Source organism: Hyperolius riggenbachi, chromosome 11, assembly GCF_040937935.1.
Source record: "Hyperolius riggenbachi isolate aHypRig1 chromosome 11, aHypRig1.pri, whole genome shotgun sequence".
In the NCBI taxonomy this organism is placed as follows: domain Eukaryota; kingdom Metazoa; phylum Chordata; class Amphibia; order Anura; family Hyperoliidae; genus Hyperolius; species Hyperolius riggenbachi.
Window position 1 is genome coordinate 24,545,686 of NC_090656.1, and position 15,215 is coordinate 24,560,900.

Genomic DNA, 15,215 nt, shown 5'->3' on the forward strand with positions numbered 1-15,215 from the left:
TAATTAAAATAGATAGGTAATATAATCTCTTACCCACCCTGTTTTAAAAGAACAGGTAAATGTTTGATTTCATGAGGGCAGCCATCTTTTTGGTTGAAAGGAGGTGACAGGGAGCATGAGACAGTTCCAACTGTCCTGTGTGCTGATCACCCCTCCCAGTTGCTAGGCAACGTGAACAACAACATAGGAAATCCCATCATGCTTTGCACAGCATCAGGGGAAAAAAGCCCGGGCAGTTTTCTTTATGGGTGGAGCTAAAATGCAGCTAAAAATGATGCTTTGGTAAGAAAAACAAAGTTCTGATACTGTGAAACTGTTAAACACCAAGCCTTTTCAGTTCTGCTGAGTAGATTTTTAGTCCGGAGGTTCACTTTAAACTTGCCTTTTTTAACACTTTAGGTTCACTTTAAGCCCCATGGGAGCGGTTGGCCAGAATGACATTAAGCGACCAGTGGTTTGTCTTGTGCGGTGCTCTGTCTGAGTTATTGGCCTCACATTTGAGGTATGCAGTAAGTCAGCCTCTTCCAGTTGCTCTTACTAATAATGACAGCTCTGGCATTTCATGTACAGCAGGCCCGGCACAAGCATTTGTTGTGTGAAAATAACCTCAGAACACAGCTGTCAGCGCCGGACAAATGGAGGATTGCAGAGAGTCACATGAGGTGACGTGAATAGCAGCCTGTGCACAACACACGTGTGAAGCCATATGTACTTAAAGGGGAACTGAAGAGAGAGGTATATGGAGGCTGTCATGTTGGTTTCCTTTTAATCAATACCAGTTGCCTGGCAGCCCTGCTGGTCTATTTCTCTGCAGTAGTATCTGATTAAAACCAGAAACAAGCATGCAGCTAGTCTTGTCAAATCAGACTTATAAGTCTGAACCACTGATACACCTGATCTGCTGCATGCTTGTTCAGGGTCTATGGCTAATAGTATTAGAGGCAGAGGATCAGCAGGGCTGCCAGGCAACTGGTATTGTCTAAAAGGAAATAAACATGACAGCCTCCATATACCTCTCTCTTCAGTTCCCCTTTAAAGCAAACCAGAAGTGTACCAAAACAGTGCTCATCTTCGGACTGACATTTGTAGCACCTAATGGTGCCCGTATATAACACATAGTACAATTTTTCATTTTTCTACATAATTTCATTCGATTATCCTGTTACATCGAATATAAAAAAAAAATTCTATGTCCGATTGGATTTCAATAATAAAAAAAAAAAAAAAAAAAAAAAAAAAAGGGTTATAGTTTGTTTTTCTTCACCGAAAAAAGTTTTTGTTTGACCGTCATTGGAAAATTGAACCTTTTTATTGTACCTTGTAGTGGCACCACAGGGTTTATTTTATGAGGTTAAAAAAAAAATAAATGAAAAAATAATCAATGGAAGGTATTGATCAAACAGGATGGAACAGGGGAAAAATGTTAAATTAATCGGGACGGAGCGAAAGCACTGGCAGATCAATGGCATATACCGTATATACTCGCATATAGACCAAATTTTTATTAAGCACAAAAAATGTGCTAAAAAGTCACCCTCTCGGCCTATATACGGGTCATCTGCCTGCGTGCAGACTGAACCTGATGAAGAGTGCAGAGTACAGAGTACAGAGGAACGTAGAAAGTGCCTCCAGCAACGTTTCCAAGGTGATCGGAGTGGAAGCATCGAAGCGCACGGAGAACAGCCAATGAGAAGAAGCGATCGCATGCCTGGGACTCGAGGAGAGCAGAGTGACCGGGACTCCGGGAGGAGAGGAGTGCAGGAGCAATGAACGGCCACCCAGAATTTGTAACAAAGCAGGAGCGCTCTTCCGTGTTCATAATCTCGCGCTTCCTGCTGTCTCCGCACCTTGGGAGCCCATTGGCTGGTAATAGCTGGTAATAGCCAAGGGGCTCCCAAGGTGCGGAGACAGCAGGAAGCGCAAGATTATGAACACGAAAGAGCGCTCCTGCTTTGTTTTTGGGTGGCCGTTCATCGCTCCTGCACTGCTCTCCTCCTGGGCATCCAGCCGCTGCCACTCTGCTCTCCTCGAGTCCCAGGCATGCGATCGCTACTTCTCATTGGCTGTTCTCCATGTGCTCCCCTTCCACTCCGATCACCTGGGAAACATTGCTGCAGGCACTGCAAGCCTGCTCAGCATCAACGCTGCACTCTCTGGTCCTCTGCACTCAGGATCAGGTCAGTTTGCACACCTCCATCATGGCATTTAAAGAATCTTTAAAAGTGATAAGTGCAATACGAAGCTCCGTCAGATTCTTCCACGAATACTGGTGTGCACTTTCTACCTTGTTTTTTACACATCTATTTGAGGCTATTAGCTCATTGCCTATCAGCATAAATATGAATTAAAATAGACTTAAAGAGGATACTCTTCAGCTGTCTTCTAGTTTTAGTTCTGCTAGTTATTTTTTTGCTGTCTGATCTCTCATAATGCAATGTCTACATAAACATGAAAAATCCCATCCTAGAGAACATCTCTTGGCTTCTTCTAATGCATACATGCACATACAAGTCTCAGGAGCTGCTGCATTTCCTACCCTCGGCCTATATGTGAGTCAGTCATTTTTCCTGGTTTCTGGGGTAAATGTTGGGGGGTCAACTTATATGCGAGTCAGCTTATATGCGAGTATATACGGTAGCTTTTCACTGCATTGAATGGTGCAACTCTGCAGTTCGATCGATTTTGAATAGATTTTGCTGGAATCTATTGGAAATTAATTAATAGCAACCTTTGTGGGCGGAGCTGCTGTTGTGTTGCTGTAGGGGAGGGGCAAAGACAAAGCTCTCTGACATGATCACAGCTTTTTCCCCTGGAAAAGAGGCATCCAGGGTATGATAAAACTAAGTGAAAAAAAAAAATGTTGAGGTGGCTTACCTCAAAGGAAGACAATCATATGATTAAGGACTTTTAATGTGCACTGGCAACACGTTTCGTGGGATTGCACACCCTTCCTCTGGCCAAGTAAAAGTGCCCAAACAGTGCTTAGAGCCAAGTTTAGATGCCCCCTATGTGGGTTTCTAGATCTCCACCCATCTACAGCCCTTGGTTGCCCTTCTGCAACCTGAACCATGCGGGCTGCCATTGTCTGTGTTTGTTTTTCCCTCCAAGGGGTCGTCTGACCACTCCCACACCTGTATCTTCTGCTCTGGAAGCCTACAAAGGGTGCTGGGATAACAAGAACCCAGGAATTAGACCCCCAAAACATATCTAAAGTAAGGTCAATTTGGAAGATGCCTCCATTACTATTTTAAAGTGGACCTGAACTAAGAACTTTCTCTCTGCTCTAAAAGATACACAACAGCATAATAACCTTTAAAGAAAAACATTTATTTGTTACAGCTGACACACATCCTGGAATCAACCTGCAGTGTCTCTGCTTTCATGGAAGCAGACATATTGTTATCATGAGCTTTCAAACTAGCTTACCTGCAGAGGCAGTCAGCTGACACAGGGGAGAGATCAAATTACAACTTGTTATTAGACACAGATGAGGGGGAATTAGACAGGCTAAACTTTCTAAATACACACAGGGTGCATTTCTCTATTTTCCTTCTGTCCTGTGAAATAATTCAGGTCCACTTTAAAGTGGATCCGAGATAAACTTTTACTCATTGCATAATTGTGCTCCTTACATATAGTTTATAGGCCATTCCTCAAGCCAAATACTATTTTTTGTTTTAACCTCCTTAGCGTTAATCCCGAGTCAGGCTCGGGACGGAAAGCCACAGAACAGGGTGGTAATTCCGTGTTTCATGCAGGAGCTGCTGCAGACCTCTCTGTAGTATGTTTTTCTTCTTGTTTTTAGGGTCTAAAAGCTTGTGAAAAAAATGTTATGGCTTTTAGACCTTGAATTTGGAAATAATCATAATGCCAGGGAGGTTAATACTCTCCCTATAAACTAAACAGGCCTCGCCCACAGCTTCTTTTGTGCCTTGGCACTGTAGCAAGGGCTTATGGGAGCTCAGTCTGGACAGGAGGAGGAGGTTACTAGCCATTGATTTCCGAGGCAGAGGGGAGGAGGGAGGAGGAGAGGGGACTGAATTTACACACAGGCAAGCTGATAGCATCTCCAGCCCTCAGCCTGTGACAATGTGACAAACAGAACATGGCTACCCTCATTGTATCACAGGAATAAATAATCATAAACTGTTGAAGCTTTTCGCAGCTAGATATGCTGTGTAAACTATCTAAACTTTAGATAAGAGCTATAGACAAGTTACTTGTTATAGTTCGTTTTTCATCTCGGATCCGCTTTTAAAGGGAATGAAGAAGTTGTCTTCCACATTCATCTCTCCACAAGTTGCACCTTTTATTAGTCCGAAACTTCTCAAATAAGATAACAGACTCGATGCACATCCGTCCAGCTTCTCATCACTGAAGACCTTATGCAGAGATGACTAGCTAGTGAGCAGATAGCAGCTTATTCCTGCATATAGAACAGTCATTCATCTCTCTACATGGAAAGCGAGTTATACAAAGCAACATAGCGGCCTGATCCGCACAGCAATCTACTACTTCTGCATCTAGGGGAGTAACTATTGGGGAGCAGCACCTGTGACGGCAGGGGGCCCAGAGCATTAGGGGGCCCATTACCAGCCTTCCCTTCCTCTAATACAGGTGACCATACTCCAAATCAGGTGTTATTGTAGCTACATGTGTTATGGCTGTGAAGATAGTGATGGCCACACTTGACCCTTGTGAGTAGGGATGATCACAGGTATGCAAATTCTTCCGAGTTATTGCAAATGTATGCACATTTTATGCAAATGTATGCAGCTTGAAAATAAACCAATCAATTTAAACCTGGGTGTAAATTGATTGGTTCATTTTCAAACTGCATACATTTGCATAAAAATGTGCATAATTTTAGAAGAATTTGCATCTCACTGATCATCCCTACTTGTGAGATGGGTCCCGTAGGCGGTGAAGGGCATCAAGGGGAGGCAGGGAGGGTGGTGTGAACATTGGGGAGGGGGGAGGGTACATAAATTGTGCTCACGCCAATGTCTGGATCATAAACCTATCAGGTAATAGTGATCCACAGGGATGGCCAATAAGTTGCTAATAATACAAAGTCCATGCAAATATATGCAGATTGGAAATTGAGCAATCAAGTTCAGCACCTCTCAAAAATGACAATAAAGAAGTGATAAACAAACAGCGGCCCTGCGAGCGTAAAGTTCAGTGTCTGGGTGTGGAGGTGACATCACAAAGGAGTGTAAATATCATCATCGCTCTCTTACTGACTCCAGTATCATTCCACTCCCATTATCTTCAGCTCAAACTTCAATCAGCGGAGATAAGCTCAACAACAAATAGACTTCACGCTGTAATAACTGCAAAGATTATTATTACTGGAGACTAAAAGGAAAGAAACGTGGCAATAAGGAAGTGAGAGTAAACACACACCATAGCGACTGTACTGGGGTCACCTGAGCTTGTTCCGGATCCAGAACGCTAGATATTTAAAGAAAGCTATCACCAAGTGCACGGTCGTACCTCCTGCTTATCCCAATGAGACATGAGTTGCTGTGCTATAGCAGAGAAAGGTGTCTCTACAGCACCAACCCCAACGCCTCTCTGCAGAGTGCGCAATCCCCCAGCACCTCTCTGCAGAGTGTGCAATCCCCCAGCACCTCTCTGCACAGCGCGCAATCCCCCAGCGCCTCTCTGTACAGCGCTCAACCACCCAGCGCCTCTCTGCAGAGCGCGCATTCCCCCAGAGCCTCTCTGCAGAGCGCGCATTCCCCCAGAGCCTCTCTGCACAGCGCGCACTCCCCAGAGCCTCTCTGCAGAGCACGCAATCCCCCAAAGCCTCTCTGCAGAGCGCGAAATCCCCCAGAGCCTCTCTGCAGAGCGCGCATTCCCCCAGAGCCTCTCTGCAGAGCGCGCATTCCCCCAGAGCCTCTCTGCAGAGCGCGCATTCCCCCAGAGCCTCTCTGCAAAGCGCGCATTCCCCCAGAGCCTCTCTGCAGAGCGCGCAATCCCCCAAAGCCTCTCTGCAGAGCGCGCAATCCCCCAAAGCCTCTCTGCAGAGCGCGCAATCCCCCAAAGCCTCTCTGCAGAGCGCGCAATCCCCCAGAGCCTCTCTGCAGAGCGCGCATTCCCCCAGAGCCTCTCTGCAGAGCGCGCAATCCCCCAGAGCCTCTCTGCAGAGCGCGCATTCCCCCAGAGCCTCTCTGCAGAGCGCGCATTCCCCCAGAGCCTCTCTGCAGAGCGCGCATTCCCCCAGAGCCTCTCTGCAGAGCGCGCATTCCCCAGAGCCTCTCTGCAGAGCGCGCAATCCCCCAAAGCCTCTCTGCAGAGCGCGCAATCCCCCAAAGCCTCTCTGCAGAGCGCGCAATCCCCCAAAGCCTCTCTGCAGAGCGCGCAATCCCCCAGAGCCTCTCTGCAGAGCGCGCATTCCCCCAGAGCCTCTCTGCAGAGCGCGCATTCCCCCAGAGCCTCTCTGCAGAGCGCGCATTCCCCCAGAGCCTCTCTGCAGAGCGCGCAATCCCCCAGAGCCTCTCTGCAGAGCGCGCAATCCCCCAGAGCCTCTCTGCAGAGCGCGCATTCCCCCACAGCCTCTCTGCAGAGCGCGCAATCCCCCAAAGCCTCTCTGCAGAGCGCGCAATCCCCCAAAGCCTCTCTGCAGAGCGCGCAATCCCCCAAAGCCTCTCTGCAGAGCGCGCAATCCCCCAGAGCCTCTCTGCAGAGCGCGCATTCCCCCAGAGCCTCTCTGCAGAGCGCGCAATCCCCCAGAGCCTCTCTGCAGAGCGCGCATTCCCCCAGAGCCTCTCTGCAGAGCGCGCAATCCCCCAAAGCCTCTCTGCAGAGCGCGCAATCCCCCAAAGCCTCTCTGCAGAGCGCGCAATCCCCCAAAGCCTCTCTGCAGAGCGCGCAATCCCCCAGAGCCTCTCTGCAGAGCGCGCATTCCCCCAGAGCCTCTCTGCAGAGCGCGCAATCCCCCAGAGCCTCTCTGCAGAGCGCGCATTCCCCCAGAGCCTCTCTGCAGAGCGCGCATTCCCCCAGAGCCTCTCTGCAGAGCGCGCATTCCCCCAGAGCCTCTCTGCAGAGCACGCATTCCCCAGAGCCTCTCTGCAGAGCGCGCAATCCCCCAAAGCCTCTCTGCAGAGCGCGCAATCCCCCAAAGCCTCTCTGCAGAGCGCGCAATCCCCCAAAGCCTCTCTGCAGAGCGCGCAATCCCCCAGAGCCTCTCTGCAGAGCGCGCATTCCCCCAGAGCCTCTCTGCAGAGCGCGCATTCCCCCAGAGCCTCTCTGCAGAGCGCGCATTCCCCCAGAGCCTCTCTGCAGAGCGCGCAATCCCCCAGAGCCTCTCTGCAGAGCGCGCATTCCCCCACAGCCTCTCTGCAGAGCGCGCATTCCCCCACAGCCTCTCTGCAGAGCGCGCATTCCCCCACAGCCTCTCTGCAGAGCGCGCATTCCCCCACAGCCTCTCTGCAGAGCGCGCAATCCCCCAAAGCCTCTCTGCAGAGCGCGCATTCCCCCAGAGCCTCTCTGCAGAGCGCGCATTCCCCCAGAGCCTCTCTGCAGAGCGCGCATTCCCCCAGAGCCTCTCTGCAGAGCGCGCATTCCCCCAGAGCCTCTCTGCAGAGCGCGCATTCCCCCAGAGCCTCTCTGCAGAGCGCGCAATCCCCCAGAGCCTCTCTGCAGAGCGCGCATTCCCCCACAGCCTCTCTGCAGAGCGCGCATTCCCCCACAGCCTCTCTGCAGAGCGCGCATTCCCCCACAGCCTCTCTGCAGAGCGCGCATTCCCCCACAGCCTCTCTGCAGAGCGCGCATTCCCCCACAGCCTCTCTGCAGAGCGCGCAATCCCCCAAAGCCTCTCTGCAGAGCGCGCATTCCCCCAGAGCCTCTCTGCAGAGCGCGCATTCCCCCAGAGCCTCTCTGCAGAGCGCGCATTCCCCCAGAGCCTCTCTGCAGAGCGCGCATTCCCCCAGAGCCTCTCTGCAGAGCGCGCATTCCCCCAGAGCCTCTCTGCAGAGCACGCATTCCCCAGAGCCTCTCTGCAGAGCACGCATTCCCCCAAAGCCTCTCTGCAGAGGGCGCAATCCCTGAAGAGCTCATAATACAAAATGATTTGCTTGAGCTAGACTCTTATCTGTTCCACAACTCTCACATCTGTAGCTACCGCCACTGGTCACCTCTGTACTAGAGTTCCACCACAAGGATTGTAGTAGTGTGTCCCGGTGCTTGAGGATAGAACTAGCCCAGACGGGAGCTAGCACCGAAGACATAACACCGGCTTTATCTACCTCCGTACATAACACACAGGAGTACGGGCAAACCCCTGCATGCCAAGAAATGGAGGAATGACTTCTAATCCCACAATGGTCAGCTAATCTCGAACCAAGAATCAGAAAATATGTCAAATTATAACATCTCTATCATGCAATCCATGTGCAGGAGAGGGAGGAGGCAGATTTACAGGAGCAAGAGACCAATGCAAGCATCGGCACCAAATTCAATACTGCTGCCACATCATGCCGAAACCCCCAATAAAGCCAGCCGATTCAGGCAACAGACATTACCCAAGGTTATTTTATGGGCAGGTAGAGCTTCTTTAACTGTTATGGGGTTTAAACCTGTAACTTCCTAGGAAGAGAAATGCCTATTCTTACCTTAGCAGATCCCTCAACCTCTTCCACAAGGGCTTGTTGAAGAGCGCTTGTGACCGCGCTCCGTTTAGTGAACGAGCCCAAGCTGCAGTGCGCAGGAACTGGTCGCCATGGGCCTACGCAGCCAAGCCCGTGTAGCTCCTGCTACTGTGCTAGCCCACTCTTTGACAAGCCCTTGTTGAAGAGGTTTGAGGGGTTCCAGCGATGGAACGGCAGGTTGAAGAGGGACGGGGGGAAAGCTCTGGATTATCCAGAGGCAAGTACCAATTTAGGACACTTTTATTCCTATAGGTACACTTTAGGCCTGCCTGTGGTGCATTGGTCTACTTTAATCACTTTCAGACCAGGCTAATTAAAATCTATGCCCCGTTTGGGACCAGTAATCCCTGCTCGATTCCGATTCCCGCACGCTTACGCCGCGTCGCTATGGCAGCAGAGCTCCGTGAGCCTATGAAGAGTGGATTTCATTGGCTCCTGACCCAGTGATCACTGTGATTGGCTCACAAAGATCACAGGGTCAGGAGCCAATAAAATCAGCTCCTGACCAACTCATGGAACTCTGCTGTCATACCGACAGCAGAGCAAGTGGGCTTCAGTGACGGCAGAGTGGCACGAACGGCGAGAGAGACGGGTCTGAACGTTGTGACGTCTGTGAGCCCCTTTTTTCTACCCAGAAGCCTCTGCTCCTTAAAGAGAATCTGTACTCTAATATTCTTACAATAAAAAGCATACCATTCTATTCATTATTTTCTCCTGTGCCCCTCTGTGCTGTTTCTGCCACTCTCTGCTGCAATCCTGGCTTGTAATTAACAGTTTTAGGCAGTGTTTACAAACAAACTAACCAGCTTCTAATAGGCTCAGCTAAGCATAGTGTATGAGTCATTCAGAGTATGCAGGGGGCCTGCAGAGGGTGTGTATCGCTTCTACCAATCACAAGCAGCCCTGCACATTCCACACAATCAAGCTTTAGCCCACAGGACAGAGGAAAGATACATTGATTTATTACAGAGACAGTGCAGTTAGGAAAGACTGCAGTAAGCCAGAGCAGATTAGAACAGGCATAGGAACTTATAGGATAGAAGAACTAAGGCTGAAAAAATTGTTACAGAGTCTCTTTAAGAGGCCAGAGACTTATGGCACTGAAATGGTTAAAGATGTGGACAGATTTCTCTTTTTTTCTTTACTTTCATTTTAAATTATATGACTTATACACAACTGCAGCAGATAGATGAATTATCACATCTGAAAGGCCTCAAAGGAACAAAGAACAATGTGATCCAATAAAGAACAATACCAAATACTGTAAAAAGAACAATGCAAAGCAATAAAGAACAGTACAAAATAAAAGTACAATGCAAAGCAATGTGTGCACATTAAAGGCAACGCATGCAACACATATACAGTCACGGCCAAACGTCTGGGTAGTAAACCAAATAAAGGGTCAGAGTTCAATGCCATGGTGGCAATAAGGCAAGTGAAAATGTATCACAAAACACCAATCCGCACTGTAAATTTCAATTTAATAAAGACCCTGTCAAAAAAAAAAAAAAAAAAAAAAAAAAGGGCATTAACTGAACATAACTGAATAAAAACAAATGTTTAATGCTATTAGTATAGCATTACCAATAAAGTGAAGTTAGTATTAGTTTAGTGCTACCAATAAAGGGAGACTCAACCCAGTATTAGTATAGTGTTCCTAATAAAGGGAGACTCTGCCCAGTATTAGTATAGTGTTCCTAATAAAGGGGGGCCCTACCCAGTATTAGTATAGTGTTCCTAATAAAGGGAGACCCTACCCAGTATTAGTATAGTGTTCCTAATAAAGGGAGACCCTACCCAGTATTAGTATAGTGTTCCTAATAAAGGGAGGCCCTACCCAGTATTAGTATAGTGTTCCTAATAAAGGGATGGCCTACCCAGTATAAGTATAGTGTTCCTAATAAAAGGGAGACTCTACCCAGTATTAGTATAGTGTCCCTAATAAAGGGAGACCCTACCCAGTATTAGTATAGTGTTCCTAATAAAGGGAGACCCTACCCAGTATTAGTATAGTGTTCCTAATAAAGGGAGGCCCTACTCAGTATTAGTATAGTGTTCCTAATAAAGGGAGGCCCTACCCAGTATTAGTATAGTGTTCCTAATAAAGTGAAGCCCTACCCAGTATTAGCATAGTGTTCCTAATAAAGGGAGGCCCTACCCAGTATTAGTATAATGTTCCTAATAAAGGGAGACCCTGCCCAGTATTAGTATAGTGTTCCTAATAAAGGGAGGCCCTACCCAGTATTAGTATAATGTTCCTAATAAAGGGAGACTCTACCCAGTATTAGTATAGTGTTCCTAATAAAGGGAGGCCCTACCCAGTATTAGTATAGTGTTCCTAATAAAGGGAGACCCTTCCCAGTATTTGTATAGTGTTCCTAATAAAGGGAGGCTCTACCCAGTATTAGTATAGTGTTCCTAATAAAGGGAGACTCTACCCAGTATTAGTATAGTGTTCCTAATAAAGGGAGACCCTACCCAGTATTAGTATAGTGTTCCTAATAAAGGGAGACCCTGCCCAGTATTAGTATAGTGTTCCTAATAAAGGGAGACCCTGCCCAGTATTAGTATAGTGTTCCTAATTAAGGGAGCCCTACCCACAATTAGTATAGTATTCCTAATAAAGTGATCCTTGTTAAAGGAAACCTTTATTAGGTTACAAAGCTAAAGGGATGTCGGAGACAGTGGCAGCGCTGGTGGCACACTGGCACTGCTGAGCAATCGCATATCACTTCCCATTCATTGCCATGGAAAGAGGCAGACAATCATTCTACTGGTAACCAAGTGCAGGAAGATGAGCTTTATTGAATATAAAGCTTTACAGGAGACAATGAGAATATTCACATGAAGTGACAAAAGCAGATGCATCTGTCGCTCTCCTCGATAGTCAGCATGTCGGACGGTAACCACAGCTGCTTCTCACACAGGACAGCAGCAGCCAGTGATGTCATTTATACACGACAGAGGGCCTGCCACTGACCAATCCCGCATCAGCCTCCAGCAAGCTGACTTGTAGTCAGAGAGGACAGTCCTATATAACTGACTAGCCAATATTCTCTATGTCCTATCACAATGCTGCCTTGCCCCACTATATTGATCAGTTACATGATTAAAAAAAAATAATTCTAAACAATCACACCAAACAAGCAGCCAATGAAGTCAGACCTGATTTGTATGCTGGTGGAGGCGAGATTTGAGTATTTGAGGCAAGTTCTTTTGCTCAAAAATGGCAGCCTCCATAACCTGCTCTGTACAGGACAGCAATTACGGATTACGCATTCTGTAAATTAGTACAGGCAGGCTCCGCCCAGTTTATGAGAGATACACACCGACCCCCACCCCTCCTCTAATCAGATCTGGGTACTCTTGAAGAGATTAGCCTACTTGTCCCAGATTAGCTCAGTGCAAGAATCTACACAGTGCAGGAGATTATTACTGTCCCCTGCGGCCTGTACACACTGCTCCTCTGTCTGCATGGACTGCATGTCTGTGCAGCCTGTGCACGCTGCTGCTCCTCTGTCTGCAAGTCTGTGCAGCCCGTGCACGCTGCTGCTCCTCTGTCTGCAAGTCTGTGCAGCCCGTGCACGCTGCTGCTCCTCTGTCTGCGCAGCCCGTGCACGCTGCTGCTCCTCTGTCTGCGCAGCCCGTGCACGCTGCTGCTCCTCTGTCTGCGCAGCCCGTGCACGCTGCTGCTCCTCTGTCTGCGCAGCCCGTGCACGCTGCTGCTCCTCTGTCTGCGCAGCCCGTGCACGCTGCTGCTCCTCTGTCTGCGCAGCCCGTGCACGCTGCTGCTCCTCTGTCTGCGCAGCCCGTGCACGCTGCTGCTCCTCTGTCTGCAAGTCTGCGCAGCCTGTGCACGCTGCTGCTCCTCTGTCTGCATGTCTGCGCACGCTGCTGCTCCTCTGTCTGCATGTCTGCGCATCCTGTGCACGCTGCTGCTCCTCTGTCTGCATGTCTGCGCAGCCTGTGCACGCTGCTGCTCCTCTGTCTGCATGTCTGCGCAGCCTGTGCACGCTGCTGCTCCTTTGTCTGCACAGCCTGTGCACGCTGCTGCTCCTCTGTCTGCAAGTCTGTGCACGCTGCTGCTCCTCTGTCTGCATGTCTGCGCATCCTGTGCACGCTGCTGCTCCTCTGTCTGCATGTCTGCGCAGCCTGTGCACGCTGCTGCTCCTCTGTCTGCATGTCTGCGCAGCCTGTGCACGCTGCTGCTCCTCTGTCTGCATGTCTGCGCAGCCTGTGCACGCTGCTGCTCCTCTGTCTGCATGTCTGCGCAGCCTGTGCACGCTGCTGCTCCTCTGTCTGCATGTCTGTGCACGCTGCTCCTCTGTCTGCATGTCTGCGCAGCCTGTGCACGCTGCTCCTCTGTCTGCATGGACAGCATGTCTGTGCAGACTGTGCACGCTGCTCCTCTGTCTGCATGTCTGTGCACGCTGCTCCTCTGTCTGCATGTCTGTGCACGCTGCTCCTCTGTCTGCATGTCTGTGCACGCTGCTCCTCTGTCTGCATGTCTGTGCACGCTGCTCCTCTGTCTGCATGTCTGTGCACGCTGCTCCTCTGTCTGCATGTCTGTGCACGCTGCTCCTCTGTCTGCATGTCTGTGCACGCTGCTCCTCTGTCTGCATGTCTGTGCACGCTGCTGCTCCTCTGTCTGCATGTCTGTGCACGCTGCTGCTCCTCTGTCTGCATGTCTGCGCAGCCTGTGCACGCTGCTGCTCCTCTGTCTGCATGTCTGCGCAGCCTGTGCACGCTGCTCCTGTCTGCATGGACAGCATGTCTGCGCAGACTGTGCACGCTGCTCCTCTGTCTGCATGTCTGTGCACGCTGCTCCTCTGTCTGCATGTCTGTGCACGCTGCTCCTCTGTCTGCATGTCTGTGCACGCTGCTCCTCTGTCTGCATGTCTGTGCACGCTGCTCCTCTGTCTGCATGTCTGTGCACGCTGCTCCTCTGTCTGCATGTCTGTGCACGCTGCTCCTCTGTCTGCATGTCTGTGCACGCTGCTCCTCTGTCTGCATGTCTGTGCACGCTGCTCCTCTGTCTGCATGTCTGTGCACGCTGCTCCTCTGTCTGCATGTCTGTGCACGCTGCTCCTCTGTCTGCATGTCTGTGCACGCTGCTCCTCTGTCTGCATGTCTGTGCACGCTGCTCCTCTGTCTGCATGTCTGTGCACGCTGCTCCTCTGTCTGCATGTCTGTGCACGCTGCTCCTCTGTCTGCATGTCTGTGCACGCTGCTCCTCTGTCTGCATGTCTGTGCACGCTGCTCCTCTGTCTGCATGTCTGTGCAGCCTGTGCACGCTGTTCCTCTGTCTGCAAGAACATGTCTGTGCAGGTCGATAGAAAAAACAAAAACACACACACACCTCTGTCTGCATGTCTGCGTAGGTCGATAGGAAGCCCCCCACACACAATCACATGGAGAGGAAACAGTCTACACTAGTGATAAAAACACCCGCCTGTGCATCAGCAGGACGGGGATCTCTGCTGGCCATTTCCCCCATTGCCCGCCTCGCAGCCGCTGAAAGGAGAAGTGGAAGCAGAACTTGTTTTCAGAGCACAGCTGCAGGAAACAAACCAGCTGCACTTGCTGGCCGAGGATCTGGAAGTTCCAGCAGAGCCTGTCCAGCATGAGAGTAAAGTGTATGGAGAGAACCCGGAACTCCGCACCTCGGCTTCCCTCCCCCGTCACAAGAGAAACATACAGTATATCCAAGAAACAAAATACATATATATATAAATTCTATTTAGTGCCCCCAAATCAGCAGAGCTCAGGGAAGTTTATCACTTCCCCATTTTTTTTTTCTGGCATCTCGAAAAGGGCTTTTCACAGACATGATTATTAAAGTATAACTGTCAGACATTAAATCAAAAATCAATTCTTTATTTTTATCTGGTAAACAAGTAATAAGGATGCTAACCAGGCAATCCAAAAGTTAAAATCACTATTAATTTTCTTGTTGATAAATGATCATTCCCCAGTTTACCTGGCTCTTACTTGGTACACACAAAATTTGGTACGCAGAAAGGAAGTTGCAGGGCATGCTGGGTTGTCCTTTTTTGCTTCTCTACTTCCCCAATGCAGCCCGATTGGCTGAAGCCTCTTTCCCTCCTGTTTTCCCCTCCCACACCTCTGTTCCTCTCTGATTGGCCAATACTTCTCATGCGGAGACAATGCACTTTCTATAGGGAAGGGCGGGCAAATCAGGCAGAGGAGACTAAGGGAGGAAATGACATCAGAATTGGATTCACAATAACCACACTTAAAATGGGAAATGCTAAGAAGGATTTTCTCTTTTTTTACTGTAGAAAAAGCACTAAAATCAAAATGTGGACAGTGCAATACATATGCTATGTAAGTAGAGCAAGTGTTTATCTACTAGTGTGTGTGTGTGTGTGTGTGTGTGTGTGTGTGTGTGTGTGTGTGTGTGTGTGTGTGTGTGTGTGTGTGTGTGTGTGTGTGTGTGTGTGTGTGTGTGTGTGTGTGTGTGTGTGTGTGTGTGTGTGTGTGTGTGTGTGTGTGTGTGTGTGTGTGTGTGTGTGTGTGGTGCGAGTGTGTGTGTGT

At 49.3% G+C, this 15,215-nt stretch overlaps 1 protein-coding gene and 1 non-coding gene across 2 annotated transcripts in view; both read right to left on the reverse strand.

Moving 5' to 3' along the window:
• URI1 (URI1 prefoldin like chaperone) overlaps positions 1-15,215 on the reverse strand; it is a 178,994-nt gene that overhangs the window by 151,242 nt on the left and 12,537 nt on the right. The gene's annotated exons all lie outside the window — the stretch shown is intronic.
• On the reverse strand, positions 8,180-8,311 carry LOC137539273 (small nucleolar RNA SNORA57). Its single transcript, XR_011024974.1, has one exon. It is a non-coding gene; the product is annotated as a small nucleolar RNA SNORA57 (small nucleolar RNA).